The following is a 20,494-nucleotide window of genomic DNA, read 5'->3' on the forward strand; positions in this document are numbered from 1 at the left end:
CTAAGAGATTCTATGGTGTTTCATCTTGTATTTTTGAAATGCTTAGAAAACTGAAGTTGATTCACATAAAGCTGCACTGCCTAATGAAATTCTCTACTTTAAGAATTGCAAATTAGGTTGAGTTGATCACTTCCCCTTGATGGGGAGGCCTGGTGGCACCCAGGAAGGGGAAACAGGCTATCTGGATGAGACCTGATAGGCTGTTTTAATATGGTGGGGGAGGAGCTCCCCTTCTGTCACAGGTCTAGGGGAGAGGAATAAGGTGAAAGAGGGATGGAAGGGAGAGAATGGGAAGACACAATTGAGGGGATAATCATTGGGATATAATCTGAATAAATTATTTTAAAAATTTAAAGAAGAATTTCAAATTTAAAAAGTGAGCATAGATATTCAATAATTTCCAGATGTGAGGATTAAATGTTTTAAATTTACTCAATTTCATAAAAGAAAAATAGGATGATTTTTTTCTTTTCTTTTTTTTTTTTAAGATTTTTATTTATTTGTTACATACACAGTACTCTTCCTGCATGTGCACCTGCAGGCCAGAAGAGGGCACCACATCCCATTATAGATGGTTGTGAGCCACCATGTGGTTGCTGGGAATTGAACTCAGGACCTCTGGAAGAGCAGGCAATACTCTTAACCACTGAGCCATCTCTCCAGCCCATTTTTTCATAGTCTTATTAGCAAATATTTGTAAATATAAAATATTTTACAATTAGAAATTTGAAAAATATAGCTCAAAGCTCTATGAATATTGGTGTTTTACTGGTAGATCATTAGTTAAGAATATATTTTTATTTGTTATTTGTTCTGTGCTCACTTTATATCCTGACTGTAGCCCCCTCTCTTGTTGTCTCTTGATCCCAACCTCCCTCCCTCCCCTAGTTCTCAGAAAGGGGAGCCCTCCCCCCCCTAGCATCTGACCTCAGCCCATCAAGTCTCATCTGGACTGCCTGTATCCTCTTCCTCTGTGGCCTGGCAAGGCTGCCCACCAAGGAGAGGTGATCAATGTGTGGGGGCCGAGCCCATGTCATACATAATCTGTTAATGTGGTGAGTTTTAGCTGAAGAAATACATTTTATGCATCATTACATCTTGTAAGTGATTTGATTAGGAAAACATGTGAGATAATTTTTTTTTGTTGTTAAATTCTCCTATTAGATCTTTGTGAGCAACTGTCCTGCCCTTTATAAATGACACAGAAATGATTTTAAGACCTTGTCTCCCTTAGAAAGTCAGAGAGAAAATCAGCCCTACTTTTATAAGGGAAACAAAAGCTCTCAGAGAAACAAGGATGTGTTCATTAAAATTCCTTTCCCGGTTTTACAATGGTTGTTGATTTTCTTATTACTGACTTTAAAGAATTATTCCTACATTCAGATTAGTCCTTAATGAGAACTGTCTTTCAAAAATATTTTTCTCCCTTTGTGTGGCTGGTCTTTTCTCTCTCCGAACAATATCTTTGACAAAGCACTGTACTTTAATTTTAATGATGCTCAGCTATTAAATCTTTATTTCATCATTTTTGTTATGGGTGCTCTGTCTAGAATTCATTAAAAATCTGAGATCAACTAGAGATTTGCCTATGCAATTTTCAACAAATGAAATACATTGACATCTTGCATGTGGGTAGTTGATTGGCAGTACGTGAATTTATATGCATATTTGAAAATTGTATCTAGGTTATTTCTCTTCTCATCCCCTCCTCTCTTCTTTCCCCTTCCTTCCCTGTCCTACCTTCATCCCATCCCTCCATCCCACCTTTATCCTTTCCTTCTGTCCTTCCTCCCTTCCTTCTTTCCTTCTTATTTGTTTGATTTTACTTTGAGACATGGTCCCCATGAGCTTGAGTTTAGATGCTATGATACATCCTCCGCCCTCTGACTGCAGTGATTATAGGGTTGCTACTGTGCCCACTTATAACTTTTCTTCACCTGTGCTGTCTTTCTCTGTTTTGTTATTTCTTTCTGATACCTACTCTCCCATCACCATTAACTGAACATTTTTATTCTGCATTATGTTGTCTTTGCTATATGTTCAACTATTAGTTCAGAAAATTCATATGGTTTTAGTTCAAGTCTTCGTGCTTGCTACCACCTATTTGGTTGTCTGTCATTTCTTGTTTGTTTGTTTCCAAATGTCATGTTGACTTCATTACTGTTCCTTTTATAGTTTAAGTAATAATGTTATGTATTAGTATCAAGAGAATATTTGCTGTTTATCAATATTTTGGTGGCGGTTCTAGATTTAACTTCTCTACATCAACAATAAAATCAACATATGTATATTTTCAATTTGTTGGCAAGAATTTAGATACAAAATGATTGGGGGAGTAGTTGATACAGATATAGAGGATAGAAAAGTCTTTGAACTTCCTAACTATGCCACTATGAATGTAATTTCTATTTGAAAAGTGTTTTAAGCAGTTGACAACCTAATCTGTGAAAATGTTTGGCTCTAAAGAGATTATTTCTATTTTTAAATAAAAATAAATATATGTCAAAAATGTGATAACAAAGTTAATGGTAGTTAAAACCGTTCAGCTCTGAAAGATTGTTTAAATATTGTAAAGAATACAGTAACATAAATATATAGCATGCATTTAAGGTTATAGATGTTTATTTGCCCAATACACACACACACACACACACACACACACACACACACACACACACACACACACACGTATAGTACATAGTGTTCCCATAGGCATCCAGATAAGACATACTTACCTTGCTTTCCTTTGGTTGCCAAACAAGATTAGACAATATAGCTGTATTAATGAGGGCATCCACCATCTAAGATTGTTTGCAAGACACCAAGGAAATGGGAGAACGGAGCTGGAAAAATCCACATGTTGGCTAGATTTCACAGTACAAGCAGTGATATGAAGGCTTCTGAGGAGAACATACACAAACTTTTACCAAACTATGAATATCATAAACTTTAGTAAAAATATACCAGGCAAGACATGTTCTGGGGTAACCAGCTGTTCTCTGATGGAATTTGAATTGTGCTCCAGAGGAAAAAAACTGGAGTCATTCATTAACATATGTCTTGGGAGGTGCTTTCACAGAAAATTGGAAATAGTGCTACCTCCAAAACTAGCTATACCACTTCTGAGCATATACCCAAAAACTGTTCCACCATACTACAAGGATATTTGCTCAACTATGTTTATAGAGACTTTATTCATATTAGTCAGAAACTGGAAACAACCTAGAATGGATAAAGAAACTGTGGTACATTTACACAATGGAATACAACTCAGCTCTTAAAAACAAGGATCATGAAATTTCCAAACAAATGGATGGAACTAAAAAGGCTCATCTCAAGCAAGGTAACCCAGACTCAGAAATACCCACATGTTATGCATTCACTTATAAGTGGATATTAGTCATATGTTACAGGGTAGCAAAACTACAAATCATGTATCCTAAGGAGATAAGTAACAAGAAGGCCCTAAAGTAGGCATTCCTTGAATCTCACTCAGATAGGGAAACAGAATAGACAGAGGAAGGGGAAGTAGAGAGGGAACTGGATAGAAGGTATGGCGAATGAAATGGGGTGGGGGACAGATGTGGGGAGAGCAGGGAGGGGAGGTTTGAAGGCCTGCAAAGAAAAGGAAATCGAAAGGCAGCAGCATCACTGACACAAACTGGAGACATCTCTAGCTGAGCCTCCTAGCAGCAGGAGGCACCTGCTAGGCAGGCAGGACCTATAGTAGCGTGAAGGGAACACCAATGTACCTACAAACCCTTTGACCCCAAGTTTATCACACGATGTGCAGAGATAACGATAGAGTAGGGAATGAGGGAATGGCCAACCAGTGCCTGGCCCAACCTGAGACCCTCCCCGCAGGGACACGCCAACCCCTGACACCATTAATGATACTCGCTACGAATACAAACTTAACCATTCCCCGAGAGGCCTCACTATCTGATCAAATCTGATGTAGAGACTCACAGCCAAGCATTAGGCAGAGCTCAGGGATCCTGTGGGAGAGTGGGATGTAAGGATAGAGGGACCCAGAGGGAACAAGAACACTGCAAGAAGACCAACAAAGTCAGCTAACATAGACCCACGGGGGCTCACAGAGATGGAAGTACCAACCAGAGAGCATGCATGGCCTTGACTTAGGCCCCCTGCGCAAACGTAGCTGATGGACAGTTTGATCTTCAGGTGGGTCCCCTAGTAAGTTGAGTGGGTATTGTCTATGACGTGGATTCTGTTACCTGCTTTCAATCACTTTGCCCTAACAGGGCTGCCTTGCCTGGCCTCGGAGAGAAGAGCTCAGTACTGATGCGACTTGATGTGCCAGGGTGATGGTGGTGGTGGTGGTGAAATCCGCTTTTCTGAGGACAAGGGTAGGGGGGGATATGGGGAAAGGGTGGGAGGGAGAAATCAGGAGGAGAGTAGGGAGGGGACTACGATCGGGATGTATATACAAATTAAAAATAAAAAGTATATCTAAGGAAGTTATAGTCCCTAGCATTGAAATTGCTAATGTTGTCTGATTAGGCTGACGAAGCATCAGACTCCACTCTATCTAATTGATACTCATAAGCACACACCACGCTCTAGTAAGAGGAGAAGCTTCCCTTCACAGCAAACTGTAGTGAATGCAGGGACTCATTAGTAACTCAAGCTTGCTAAAAGCCAAGTAAAGCTTGAGGGCTCAGATCTACACAGGGCATATTAACAAGTGCTACAAAGTTTCAGGGAGTATTGCTGAAGAAGAAGCAGAAATTATATAAGACCTAAAAAGTAAGGATTAGAGCTGTCTGGGGCTGTCTTCTGAGCATTCAATAACCATTGTAATCTTCCACACACACTAAATGTGATTCACTGTACTTGGCCCTCAAAAGACTAACGCTGTTAACAGTAAGTTATATAGGAGTGGGAGTAATAGGGGCCACACCATTCTCTGATGACCCATAGCCTAGTAAAAATCACTGGGATTAGAGGAGTCGTTGTGTACCATTCTGTAGTAACTGGTCAGCCCATCAAGACCCACTAGAAGGTTCTAAAGCCATAGCATCATAGACAGTCTTGTTAAATTCTGTGGGCCAGAAGCCATAACACAAAGATGTGAATGTGGGAGCAGGAATCACATGTGTGATTCATAAGCAGGAAAGTTAGCGAGGGTAGGCAGTGAGAATACTCAGAATGCAATTTATACAAGTATAAAGTATACAAAAGAAAAAAAATCAAATTAATTTTTAAAACACCCTAAAGAAAGAAAATAAAGGCATGAATCTAAAATAATATACTGGCAATATTTGCTAGAGGCTGAGAAACGGCTCGTGCAAGTCATGTGCCTGGTCAAAGAATTATGTATGAAATGAGCCACAGTATGAGGGCAGCTCACCAAAGAAGATGAAAGTCACTCTGCCTACTTTGTCCTCACAAAGTTCCAACTACAACTATACCGCTGCTCACAGTTGTTTAAATAACAAGAATCCCAAGACATCAGCAATACCACACATTTACAAAGAGGAATTGGCTGTCTCTGACATGTTTAAACAGTTCCCCACATAGACTCACCACTGGGTTCTGTGTTAGTTCTCTATACGTTTTGAAAAAATTCCACATAAAACTTGCAGGTAAATGTTTGTAATTGCTTCCTTTCGAATTGTCCCAAATCCGGAATGACCAAGAATCTCTTTAATAGATAAAAATGTTGGAAAATAACTGGGAAATTGGCGTAATGGAGCTGTAGGTAAAAAGAAACTGCTCATCAATGAACTCATACCAAAGAAATTTGCCTTTGCTGAGTCAAGGAAGCCATCATAAAAAGCTTGCATTCCAAAGATACAATATTCAAGGAATAGTAAAAAAGTAAAAAATAAATACTATAATAATTTATTTTATTTGCAGGACATTATATATTAAGTAAATTATAGAACATTTTCAGGGCAACAAGACTATTCTATATATTGCTATAATATTAACATATTGACAACATGAATTTATCAAAATAAAAAAGTATGGAACAAATAATGAAATTTAGTATATGTGAATCTGCTCAATGTGAAATCATTTAAGAGGTCAAAAGGTCATGTGAGGAAGCACAGTTGATGAAAAACTTACCATATACACAAAGGCTTATGTCTAACTCACATTTTGGTTCCCTAGTAAAATCTGAGAACCAGAGTGTCATAGACAATCTCCTTGAGATTACTAAAATATGCTTATAATCATATGAAAATCACAGATTTTATCTTCCTAGCAAATATAGTATATAAATGCTTTCAGTTATTAAAATTAATTAATAAACATTAAATTCTAGTATGATGTCTCAGACATAGTACATATTTGTAGTAGTTTTGTATGAACTGAGCTTTGCAATATTTATCATACAATAAATTATGTCATGACACTCATATGGAAAATCATACTGCTAGATTCAATGAGGATGTTCCTGAGGCCTTGGTGTGAGATGAACAGCAACATTTACTACTCAAACACAGTGTCAGTCTAACTCAGCTCCCTGAACATACTTTGTTGCACCACTATAGTTTAAAGAAAGGTTGTCACATATGTTTTAATGTTGAGTTACATATTAAAAGAATGTTGCAATTTTAACATTCCAGTGTATGCCATACAACTATGCAACTACTGTTTGCTTATCTTTCTATACCGTGTTATATGATAAAATTAAAGGATACAATTGAGAAAAGGTTTAAATACTTGGACCGGCAGTAATTACACTGAAAACAATCTGAAATTTTAAAATTATTTACTATCTGTAATCTCTTGTGAATAACTTTACATTTGTGTCTGTGATGTGGAAAGACACTTATTATACAACTTGGTGCTTTTAATAACAGCAGTTTCTTTGCGTAGATTTTGAGCTGGGCTCTCAGATACGTCTTAGATTTTATCTTTTCACCGCCATATTTAGATGCTTGAGTCATTTACAGAAGTCCTTACTGAATCTGTCTGTTCCACTCCACAGTGTAGATTGTATAAGCATTACACTACTAACGAGACAAAATAACTTAAGGTCATTTAGTAGTTCTTATCCTTGGCTTCAGATTATTTTAAACTTCTAATACATCAATACCAACACAGTTTCCTATATTTATGAAAATAGTTGAATACCTACAAAATGGCTCAGATTTCAGGGTAAGATTTTCTTTCCTAGAAATAGTATCTTTTTATAAAGTGTGATTTGTGCTTTGTCAAATGCTTGAAATCTGAAGAGTGTAAAGAAGTCTGTTTACAGATATAAACAAGTTGTGGATGAGCTTCAATTTTTCTCATACTGACCCAAGAAAAGAAGACTTAGATATGAGAGCTGCAAAATGAAGTTGAACCCTTATAAACCTTATCTTCTATTTATAAAGAAAACAAACAAATGAACATTTTAAAAGCCTTTAATTCCATGAAGAATGCTTTCTTCCATCGATATCTAAGCTTTCTTTTCTTCTTTTTCTATATGAGGCTCATCAATCCCCTTATACAAACAATTGAATGGGTATCCTTTTCTGCAATTTTCCCTTTAACTATCCAGGTCAAATTACAAAAAGTGAAACACTTTTCAAGAAAGAGTCTATGTATCAGATTTTTAAGTAATATGAACTTATTCAAACAATGTTCTTTTACATGTTCTTTCAGCTGTAACCTATTGCCAGACCCTCAGTCTGTTTTTTCACTTGCCCACTTTATTAATCTGCTGCTGGAACTGTTAAAGAAATTAGCATGTGTTATTCACACAATATATACTTATGTGATCCTGAACAATTTCTTAATCAAAAGCAAAAATAATTATTCAATGTTTTAAAAATCAAATATGCACAATGTTATCTTTTTCATTTTCCAAATTTCATTAATTTTTCATAAACATTTATATTACTACACATATATACAATAAACTACCCAAATCAAGAAGAACAATGAAACAATCAGGAATTATATAAATTGTCTTTATCTTTTAATCAAATGATGAAGAAAAATTAAAAGTAAGGATTGTTCAATTTTTTCATCTGAACTATGACAATCACTTGGATAATTCTTTGTAATTTCAAATAAAAATAATGTAGTTAATATCAAAATTCAAGCCTCAATATTGAGTTTTAAAACATAATGTCTCTTAAACCAATTAATATCCATTGTCCTTTCAGATTGTTGTGGCTTTTAAGATAAAAACAGGTTAATATATTAAAGAAATATTTGTGGGGACTAAGTCATCAAAGATAAAGTATCAAGTACCACATTTCTTGAAAAATAAAAAAGCAACATCTTATAAATCTAATTATAGAAAAATTTCAAAATGTACAATAGGTATAAGAGTGATTTATTTGGTACTTTTACTTTGATTCCCATAAAAGTTTCTTTTGTAGTTTAGATTAAGCCTCACAAGATTAATGACTCACTTAGGCAAGCACTTGAAACTTTCTTTTTAAACTGATTCCGTCTTTTAAGCTGGAGATCTGGCTTTAGACTTTACCCATAAATTGCTTACACTGAATGATAGTTAGTTATCTAAACATTTAATAAAGTCAGGCTGAAAGAATTGTCTCTTTCCTGTGTTTCAATTTGTGCATTTTCTTTGCAAATTACATTGATGACATATCCCTACAGGTTTGGTTATGCCTTCCTTCTGGCTGATGGGACACTGCTCACAACGTGCTCCCCACCCTTTCTCCTTTGTCTAATAGGTACCTAAACTAATTAAATTCCATTCATGGATTTGTATATTTTCTGCTTTTAACTTTTAAAAATAATTTTATTTTTGTTTGACTTTTTAACTTGCTGGGGGGGATTGCACTTGTATATTTTCAAATCAGTTTTTACTTATTTTTCAAAGCAAATAGCAAGGGTTTTTTTGATTTGTTTTGTTTTTGGTCAATCAATGACAGTTTTGGCACCGTGACTTAGGAGTTAGTTTGGATTCAGAATAGTTTTGGAAATAAAATTTATCTTTAAATTCTACCAGAGAGATTTCTCTGAAATGGGAAAATAAACAAAATATGATAGCCATTTTTAGAATTAGGTTCATTAATAGAGTGATAATTATTTGTTTTAAAAACAAAGGTGATATGATTGTGTACATGAAATCTTTGCCATTTTATTAAGTTGAAGAATCCACCAAGGAGAATTTCAGAATTTCAGATGCCAATGTATGATATTTCTTAAAAACAGAAAACAAAGTTCTCTTTAGGTTATGACAATGACTTCACAGTGATTATAATGCAATAAAATTCATGTGTTGCACACTTAAATGGGTCAGACACATGATGTGAGTTATCTCTCAGTAAACCCAACAACTAGTACAACTTCATTAAAGAAAACACAGGAAGTCTGAGAACAGTCTTAGTAATTGTGACAATTTGTAGCTAATTAAAGTGTGACTTAGGAGCCATTGTAGAAAGCACCTCACCAGCAGGAACCGTGTAAGCATAACTTTTATTTATTGTTCCCCCAGAGGCTTACTGCCTCCATCTATTAATTTAGGAAGTATCTAGCCTCCCTACAATCTAATCTAGGCCATGAATGTCTTCAGCCTCTGAGACTGCTGAATAAGCTCATCCCTTCTAGCTCTTTGTGAACTCTGGCTGGTTCAACTCAGCTGTCTGGCTCAAGTCTCCTCTCCAGGCTGACTGATTCAAATTGGCTTCTCTCAGCTTCTGATTGAATTGTTTTGCTTAGTCTAATACTAACTTTGGCAATATGTCCTGAACTTCTGTCTCTTTCCTATTCTCCACCTCCTTCTGTCTTCACCTGTGTCTTGCTTGTTCTCTTCATCCTGTCTCTGTACAATTATCATGGCAAAACTGTCTCCTCTCCATCTCTCTGCTCTGCTCTCTCAAGTGGCTCCTCTTTTATCTCAGTTCTCCTGAGAGTTGAGCATATTCTATTCTGTCAAATCTTTTTCTGATTTGTTACTTTGTCTGCCTCTCAAGTTGACATCACTTTCAAATATTGGTGATTCTTTCTACAAACTAACTGTACCTTCACTGTTTGGGATTAAAGGTGTGTATTAATGTTATATCTGTATTCTACCCAGAGACACCATGTTTTTGGATTTAAATCTGTCCATGGAACGGAATAATGGTTTAGGAATTGAATAAATACTATAAAGAATCACAGCAAATTACATCCAAACAGATGAAGGAATTGAATAAATCCCATATAGAATTACAGGAAAATTCAATCAAACAGGAGAAAGAAATGAATAAGACTATTCAATACCTAAAGAGGGAATTAGAAACAACAACAACAACAAAAACCACAAGCTGAGGCAGTCATAGAGCTGGAGACATGGTAGAGAGAAGACCAATACCTTAAGATTCTTGTGCTTGTTTGAGAAGCCTCTATCTAGTCTCCCTGAAGTACAGCTGTGACTTGTCCAGAGAAAAAAATAGAAATTGAGATATACAGAAGTCTTTTTTAAGTTTCCATAAGTTAAAGAATTATATTTAAAAGGAATATTACAAACAAACAAACAAAAAAAAAAAACCACAAACCTTTGGGAAATACAAAGAGGAGGAAGAAATATAGGATTATACAGTATTAAATCTTATTTTAAAACTTATGGGATTGTAAGAAGATAAAAAAGCAGATAACCTACCCTTTGGGTCCATAGTAGTATTATTGTTTATAATATTGAAGAGACAGCAATGGCTTCTCATTTTCAAAGAAAGATTAGTAAAACGAAGTTCAAATAACCAGGAGTGACTTGAGGAATAATCTTTGCATGAATAGGAGTGATCTGAATATCTCAGCACTCTACATGTTATACTAAATCATATGAAGGTATTTAGAGATAGATGTAATTCAAGCTAATGATTGCTGGGGTAGTGGGCCGAAGGGATCATCTGTCCTAAATACCTCCAGTTGATTCTGATGATAAAAATGCCTTATAAATACCAGAGACACCTCATTTTTCTGGCTGATGTCTAAGACCTACTTCGGGTGTCTGAATTTAGGCTACAGGAACCATGTGCAGTCGTGGTATCTGAAAGATGTGGGAGTAAACCCGAAACACGAATACGATGATAAAAATAATGGAAAAGTTCATTGCAGAGAGAAAAACTTTAAGGTATGAGAGTTTGGCAACCTCTCTGAAAAAGATTCATGTTTTCTTCATTTAATCTTTTATATAACCATTCAATATTGTTTTATTTTTATTATGCCTGGTATACCTGTTGAAACTCATCAGATATAAAAATTGTACAAGAATCCTTTAAGATGAGTCTTTACAAGCTTTTATTCACTGTCAGTCAAATGCAGAAAGATTGAGTGGTTTTATAGGATGCCTGTAAGCCCTATAACCCTTCTTAGTCCTGCCAGAAATGACTGGTAGTCTTTTCTCTTCTTTGGAAGTGCATTAGCTTTTGAAAAACTAGGGGAAAATCTGACTAAAGGAAAGAGATCAGGCATCATCGGTGACACATGACTTAGTGTGCGAGATTTAATACTGAATCTTACTTTTCAGTGACCTAAGAGGGAAGAAGTTCACAATGGCTTTTTCTACAAAATTATTAATTAATGGTACTTTCTTAAGAATATCCAGGACCTTGAGAAATATCAGTAATGGGCTCCCCTTCATAGAATGGGCCTTGAATCCAACCAGATGTTGGCTACTCTTACAAGCTTTGTGCCATATTGGACAAGCGTCTCTCATAGGAACATAATTATTCTACATCCTAGGATTTGCAAGAGGATTGGTGTTGCATTTTCTCCTTTGTAGCATGCAGAGTTCCTTCCAATGCCAGGACCACTATTCCCTTGGGGTGAAGGTTCTAGGTAGGCACCAACTCTAACTCCCAGTGTCCAATAAACTGTGTTGGTGTTATCCTCAGGATTAGGGCTTTACCATCAATTTGTGGAGTGTAACCAATACCTTTGGCCATAGCCTTGATTGTTTGGGGTTTCCCAGAGGACCCTTTAGCTAGCGACTAATTAGACACAGCCTTTCCCTGCTACTGGAAACTCCTTTAGTGATGAGAGATGTACAGTTGAGACTCTGTCTCCCCTGCCCTGCTATTTGCAATTCCATTTAGACTGCCTTCATATATGCATATAACTGTAATGTAATATATATATATGTATTTATGTATACATCTATATTCACAATTCTACTTGATTAGGTTCCCATATGAACCCTCAAATGACACCTATCTGTTCCTCTCTGCATTTCTTCCTTCCCCCTCCATGTTTGCTCCTACCCATCCACTCCTCTCCTTTGTGCATGATCAATTATCTATTATCCTACTCCTCCTTCCTAAGGAGAACCATTATCCCCCATTGTCCACTTTTCTATACCTAAACTCTGTGCGGTTTATTTGGACTGAAAATGGCTTATCAGCAATATAACATCAAACATCCAGATATAAACAAATACATACAATATTTTTCTTTCTGGGTCTAGGTCACCCCTCCCTCTCAGAATGATTTTTATAGCTCCATTCACTTACCTAAGGATTTATTATTTTGATTTTTAACAGCTAAGTAATATTTCACTATGCAAATACATCACATTTTCTTTCTTGATTCATCCAAAATTTCTCTGGTGGCCAAGAACCTGAGACTAGATAGGGCACAGACTTAGGAGAAAATCATATGGTACTGTTGTGCTAAAGAAATGTATACATAAAATGGCTCCTAAGTACATTCTGTTACACTCATGGATCAGTGCCTTATTCAACCATCACTACAGAAGTCTTCTCCTGCAGCAGATGGGAACAAATTCATGAGACCTACATAAAGGTAGAAAATGTGCAAAGAGAGACTTTGGAATAATCAGTCCTAAGTGGGATGACTCATCAAAGCCTTCCTTCAGTCTCAGAGAATCCTACAGAAGAGGAAGCAGAAAGATTACGAGAGTCAGAAGAAACACAGGGCACCAATGAAATAAGCATTTGTAAATATAACCAGGACTGGCACATATTAATGCATAGACACTGAGGGGCTGCGTGGGCCTAAGCCAGATGGAGTTCTAGTGCTGAGTGAGGATGAAGACACAGTTCTGATCCCGCATCCAAAGATAGCTCCAGTTGGTAACCACTCACAAATGAAAATTTAGTTTTTTTCAATGGAGTAGCTTTAGGACATGAATCACTCTTAAGGCCAGACTGCAAACCCAGCACTAGATGCCAAAATAAAGAGAACTCAGTGGCATCCTTGGAGGGTTTTGTTTTTTTGTTTTTTTGTTTTTTTTTGTCTCATAATTTTTCATCAGGACACTTGTATATTTGTTTGTTTGTATTTTTTTATTTTATTTTTGGTTCCTAAATGTCCTTTTCATATATATTATGGCTCCCAGTTTTGTATTTTTATGGGATTTCAGTGTGTATGTCTATGTATATATGTGTTTACTGTGCTTTTTATTTGACTTTTTTGGTTGTTGTTCTATTTACATTTGTGGGGTTTTGTTTTAGCTTTTATTTATTTTATTATTGTTTTATGTGCCTGTTTATTTACTGAAGAGAGACAGAGGTAGATTATGATGGAAGCAGAGATATAGAGGGTGTAGGAGGGGTTGTAAGAGGGGGAAACATAACCAGAATATTTCATATGAAAAATCTGATTTTCAATAAAGTAAAAGAAATTTAAAAAGAAATCAAAGAAGAATATCCATCACCTGGTAGTACAAGCCTTATAAACAAAAACTAATAAATGTGACCTCATGGAGTCAAAATATTTCTGTTTATCAATAGACAGCATCATTCAAAGTAGCATCCTACAGAATAGGAAAAATTTAAAAACCATTATAAACCTGACACAGGGTTAATATCAAGAATATATAAAGAACTCAAAAGATCTGAGCACCAAAAACAACAACTACAAAAAACAAAACAAAACAAACCCCAAATACCCAGCTTCAAACCTGGTATAGGAATAGAGAACGCTCAAACAATGAAACATGAATGCTATGAAATGCTTAACAGTGTTCGACATCCTTAACCATTAGGGAAATAAAAATTAAAGCTGCTTTCAGATTTCATCTTTCTGCAGTCAGCAGATACTGGTGAGGACTTCAGAAAATGAAAACACTTATCCATTGCTGGTAGAAATTCAAATAGGTACTGCCACCATTGCAATCACCCTCAAAGTTGAAACTCTATTTGCCACAAATCTAATATACCACTTTTACGTGTATACTCAAAAGATTCTACATAACTCTGCAAAGATAGATGATTGTCTATATTCATCACGGTTCTTTTCAAGCTTAGAAATTAAAATCAGCACAGGTATCCATCTGTTGATTAATGGATAATGAAAATGCAGGACATTAACACAACAGAATATTATTTGTGTGTTTAAAAATGAATTCGTGAAATTTGCATGGCCATGAATGGAACTAAAAATAATCACCCAGAGTGCAGTAACCCAGACACAGAAAGACAAGCTCTTGTGTTCTTATGGTTATGCTATTTTCTAAGCTTTACACATTTGTACTTTATTTCAGATATTTATACAGGTTAATTAGATAGTAAGAGATCAGGAATAAGAAAAGGAACTTTCAAGGAAGGGGAAATAGAATTTATTGCTATAAAGGATAAAGGGAAAATTAAGGTATGAGGATTAAATGGGAAAGAGAGTTTGATGGTTGAGGAGGGAATATGGGTGTCGACAATTAACACTACGAGCCTTTGACAAGCTACGTGGAAACCTTCCATTACAGAAGCTCCTTCAAATATGTACATACATGAATGGAAGTTAAATTAGATATCATATACTTGGGGCGATATGCCCCAACTAGATATGCCACAAACACAACAACAACAACAAAAAACCCTCTTAGTGCCAGAAATATGTTATAGATTTTTGAACTGTTGGCCAAAGGGTTTGCATAGCCCTTCCAAACTTTAAAAGCTAACGCTAATTCTATTTGTTGCCCTCCACAATCAGTCGGTGAACCTCTTGCAGAAAGCATCACATACTATGTCATTAGACATGAAGAGATTGAGCTTTGTTCAGTTAAACAAATGTTTTGCCCCCTACTGAGGGCCTCTATAGTGCTCATCAGCACCACACATGCTACTGAGGAAGAAAAGTGACCATCAATCTCCCCCAGTCCTGAACCCTGTGAATTCCAAAAGCACTCTGTCTGCAACATGTACCCATTAGTGTAACAGTGGCACAAATGATATGGGAGTTAAAAACATACACTTCTTGGTTGGATTTAAGGTCCATTCTGTGAGATGGAACCTACATGTGACATTGTTTAAAAGGCAGAGACCTTGAGACCAGAAAGAACATAGTCCCTAGTGGGAAGCCTGCTATAAATATTCTACTAAATGAACATAGCAATAAAATCACTCCCAGCAACATATTGCTATACCCACATTTCCGTGCATTACCTAGTCCTCAGAAGACAATCTTTTTCTTGCAATAGGTGGTAATTAGCAAAGACCGGCAATTACACAATGTGCAGAAAAATTAGAGACTCTGAAGTACTCAGACTTAAATTGGGTCATATTCTTTCATTAAGGCTCAAGAATCTATGCAGAAAATAAAGCAAAAAGGATTTTAATAGACACAAGTGGTGGAGGACGCCAAGGAAAGAAAGGTTTGTAGACACAGCAAGGAAGGTAAGCACTGGAACTCACAGGCACTGTGACAACAGGCACAAGATCTGAGCAACTTCAAGCTAGATAAGTACTCAGCATGGAAAGGAAGTGGACACAAAGCCACACCTGTAACCAAAAAGCTATTTGCAAGTGATGCCTTCTGGGAGCAGTAAAGTCAGGGGCTTTGTTTTGTTGTTGTTGTTTGTTGTCTGTCTGTCTGTTTCTTTGCATTATCGTGGCACTGGCTATATCAGCCGCAGGACAGGACAGGCCTCCCGCTCAGTAGTAGCTGGCCATCACAAAACAGACACCATGTTTCTTTGTGTTTTTTTCTAGTTTTGTTTGTTTGTTCTTTTTTGTTTTCTGTTTTTTGTTGTTGGGTTTTTTTTGTTTTTTTGTTTTTGTTTTGTTTGGTTTGGTTTTTTTGTTTTTGTTTTTTGAGACAGGGTTTCTCTGTGTAGCCTTGGCTATCCTACACTCACTTTGTAGATCAGGATGACCTCAAATTCACAGTGATCCTTCTGCCTCTGCCTCCTGAGTACTGGGATTAAGGCATGTGCCACCAAGCCAGGCTTGTTTGCTCTTTTTTTTTTTTTAAAGAAATATATTTTATTAATTTATTCATATTACATCTCAATTGTTATCCCATCCCTTGTATACTCCCATTCCTCCCTCCCTCCCATTTTCCCCTTACTCCCCTCCCCTATGGCTGTGACTGAGGGGGACCTCCTCCCCCTGTATATGCTCATAGGGTATCAAGTCTCTTCTTGGTAGTTTGCTCTTTTTAAGAGAGATAGAATAGCAAATTGGGTGGTGAAGTTAACAAAAGGAATTGGGAGTTGAAGGAGTAAAAATGCTACAATAAAAATATAATTTTAAAAATTAAAATATTCTGATTCCAGAAGAAATTTTATATAGTCAATGATAATTTTGAATAAAACATTTTTTTAAATATTGCAAAGTACTTGGGTCACTCTAGGAGCACTGTCAGGTTAGTTTATATGTACACAAACGTAAACCAGGACAAGCCACTGTAAATGTACAGGCTTGTCTGTATTGTTATAACAAATGATAAAATTAAGCAATTCAAGCAATAGTAACAAAAGTAAACAAAACTATAGTTTATTACATGTTTTAAGATACTTATTGCCAAAAATAAAACAACCAACTAACACATTATCTGCTAGATGAAGCCACATAAACTTAAAAATAAAAGAACATAAATTAACAACACAAAATAAAAATACGATGCCAATTATTGGGTAAAAGAGGAATTTGATATTATTCAGATTAACAAGAAGAAAACATCTTTCAATGATATGCATCAATTCCTCAAGGATAATCTTGTTCTTCCTATGTTTCTGAAAATGTTAATCATATAATAACTGTGGGACTGTTTCACCCCAAGCATCTCGTCAAATCTGCTGTAAATGATTAAATATCCTATGCTTCTGTGCCCTGCATACTAGTGGACCCATGCTCACAAACTGCAGAGAACTGGGCGTCTACTCACTTTAACAGGCCCAGCTGTGTAAATGCAGTTTCCATTCATCCATACAACACTCCTCATGCAAATCCAATGTTGTAGCTTGAGGACCACACAACACAAGGTCTTGGTGAGCACAGATGATAAGAGTTTCCTGGATGCACATGTCCCAGGGTAGGGCATTCAATATGGGGCCTGGTTTGATAACAATTATAACTGTCATAGTGCTGCTATTCTTTTCAGGGTTTTTCAAAGACACAATAGAACTGCCATATCACACAATGATATTTTAGTTCTAAAACGTATAGAACTATTGTGGTCTTGGGTATTACAATCGTTATTTTAATAATCATCATGGCAAGATTTAGCAGTTGCTGAGGATAACTTGCTGAGGTAAAGCTGCTGAATATGCCTATTTCTCTATTTCTTTAGGTAGTGGAAGATACACAGACATTTCTCAGTATGTTCTCAAAGTTCGTCATACCATTGTACTGTGAGGATTCTTCCTAAATCATCAGGCCTTTAGATTTTAATGTGATTTCTCTTTTCTCACTTTAGACATTCACGCCAAGGTTTTACATCCTAATGATCTGTTTCAATATTTATGCCATTGATGAAGATCATGGTGTTTTCTTTTGAGGTGAGGTCACTGAAAGTTATGTATTTTAGGAAACAAGTGTTAACAGTCTTCAAAGGTAGGGGAGTTAGTTCTTGTAGTGCCCAACTCAGTTCACTAAGGATCTGATTATCTTTATAGAAGAAAGCCAAGGAAAACCTCTCGGCACAAATGGGTGCTTTTAAGGTTCAAATAACCTGCTTTGATCATATATGAGTTAAGAATAGACAACACAACTGCCACCAGAATCTGGAGAAAGGTAGCCATGTCCTTCTGCCACTGGGTATTTGGATAATGCTGTAATCCTCCTGACACACAGAAAGTAGGCATTTACAAATTTCATATGTGAGAATTGCTCAATCAAGTACAAAAGAAAATTTGGAAAAAAAATTAGAAGGATAGTCCAAAGTAAGATTCACATGAAGGTACAAGATATATCCTACCTGTCTATAAGTCATATATAAAACCTATTTTTGAGGATGAATATAGAACGAATCTCAGTAAATAGCTATTTTTCTTTTATAACTCTTAGCTTTATACAAGAGGAATTTTCATCTTCCACCGAGCAGCACTGCTCTATGATGAAAACAGTAACACCTGCTGACACCAACCTCTGCAGGAACTTTCAAGCATTCTGAATATTTTGAGCATGGACACATCTGGAGGAAGGACAAAATTCCTTATCAATAAAGGAAACTTCTGTGTCAAACTATTAGACCTTTCAAATGTTCATACACAGCATACTTTCATTGGAAAATTATCATTATCTTAAAACCATAGAATTTAAAATATTAAACAACCTTTAAAAAGTAATCATTTGACTGAAGAGGCATTCTGAACCTCACATGTATTTTTGGTAGCATATTCTCCAGACATGGGGTTGAAAAAAAATACTTAAATGATCGTTACATTTGATTTGTGATGCCTGGTGATGTGAAATACATTCCACAATGGTGAGCTATATACCAAGTGCAAAGTTAAAAGTAAGAATGCCAAGGCTACTATTTATAAGGCAAGGATCAGCTTTCCAAATGGAGCTGCATTAGGTTGGTCGCCCTGGGCATGTGAACTCAACTTCCTGTCTCTCTTCTTACCCTGAAGTATCATGACTTATGGACTAGGAGAACTGCTAATATCCTAGACAGAAAGATACCAGACTACTGTGGACATAGGCATTTCAGGATGTTGCAATAGGTTCAGAATATTTGGGGTTGAGTATTTCTAGAGGAAGGGCAAAATCCTTTATCTCTAAAGGAAACTTCTGTACAAAGCTATTAACTCTTCCCTATCAAAGAGATCCACACAATCTAGAAAATTGACTCAGGGAGAATAGAATTTCTTTAGTCAATATCAGTTCTCTCATGAGACCATCAGGGACAAGTATGAGCGTCATTATACCTCTACCACAAGGTGGAATAACTGAGATCCTTTTGCAGCTGTTGTCCTGGTGTGGTTTTTACTACAAAGGGATGACCCGAGGAGCTCCTGTTACTCTACCAAGATGGCTAAACTTGCTGTGCCCTGTCACTGTAGCTATTTTGGATTCTAAAAGGTCGCAGGGGTCGGTCTCATCTCTACTCCCATCTCTGTGGTCAGGGTACTCAATAATTTATTGTTTGACAACTGTGTGTAGATTCTGAGCTTTCTCCACTAACACATTCTCCTTGCCCTCACAGGCTCATGACCAAAGGGAGATAGCCAACTTCCTCTCACTTTAGGCTGTGGGAGAAGTAGAGTTGAGAGATGTGTGACCTGCTCAACCTCATTAAAGTCAACACCAAGGGAAGGAACTTGTGTTAAAGAATGAGAGAGGCATTTAGTTGGATACACTGCATCAAACTCAGGTTTGTGTGTGGAGAATACCTGATCAATTTATAAGGAACTGAGCATTGCTTCAGGATATTGAATATTCCTGGAAAAATGCGTGTTTGCATATGGATTTTTAGAGAACAGGTAAGTCTAACAACTGCTGTTGGTCACATGTTTTGTGGAAGAGTAAAGCTTACAGGCGTGCTACTTGATAGATGATATTGGAAAACACTTTCCCATAATTTAACATAATGCTCTCGAAAATGAATTCGAAGCTGAGCCATTTGTTTAGGCTGATTTCTCCACTCATGTTCAGTGGGCAACTTTATTCGCTCATTTTAGGTCAAGGAAAGGGAAAAAATTATTGTAGAAATAACATCTGCAGTTAGCAATTAGCTAATAAAACAGCAGGGATAGCACGGGGTACAGAAGCAAGGACAGCAGCCGCTGCATTAAGCAAGCCTGTGTATTGAGATTACACAGTCAAGAGACCACATAGAGTCTGTTTACATTTCTAAGCACTACAAAATAATTCACTGTGTTTCTATACTGGGCTTTCACTCAGCAACAAATTACACCCAGGGTTGTTCCCCACATCATAATCATTTTGATAACTTATTTTTGGCCTTTCTTTCCCCTACTGTTAAATCTCTTGTGTGTGTAGACATCATATAAATGAAAAATGATAGAAGGTAAAATATAGGAAATATAAAAATTGCTGGCTTTCAAGGCTTTGAAGAAGAAAAAGATTAATTGAATGTTGATCTTATCACAAAGTAAATGTTAACTATCTTTGCTTTAAAAAATGTATACGCTGGGAAACTGAAATAAATTACTAGGACAAATGCACTTTGTTACAATGTTATTTTAAACAAATGACCTCTACAAATCCCAACTTTGCCCATTTGTCTCAAACACCATCTAGAGGAGAATCCATTTCTCTAACACAATTGTGATTTTTTTCTAAATCGTTGTTCTGGGGCAACTTTCCCTCTGAAAATTATAAGAAAGAATATGTAAAAAGACTTTGGTTACAGAATAGAAAAATATGCC

This window comes from Acomys russatus, chromosome 27, assembly GCF_903995435.1.
Source record: "Acomys russatus chromosome 27, mAcoRus1.1, whole genome shotgun sequence".
Taxonomy (NCBI): Eukaryota; Metazoa; Chordata; class Mammalia; order Rodentia; family Muridae; genus Acomys; species Acomys russatus.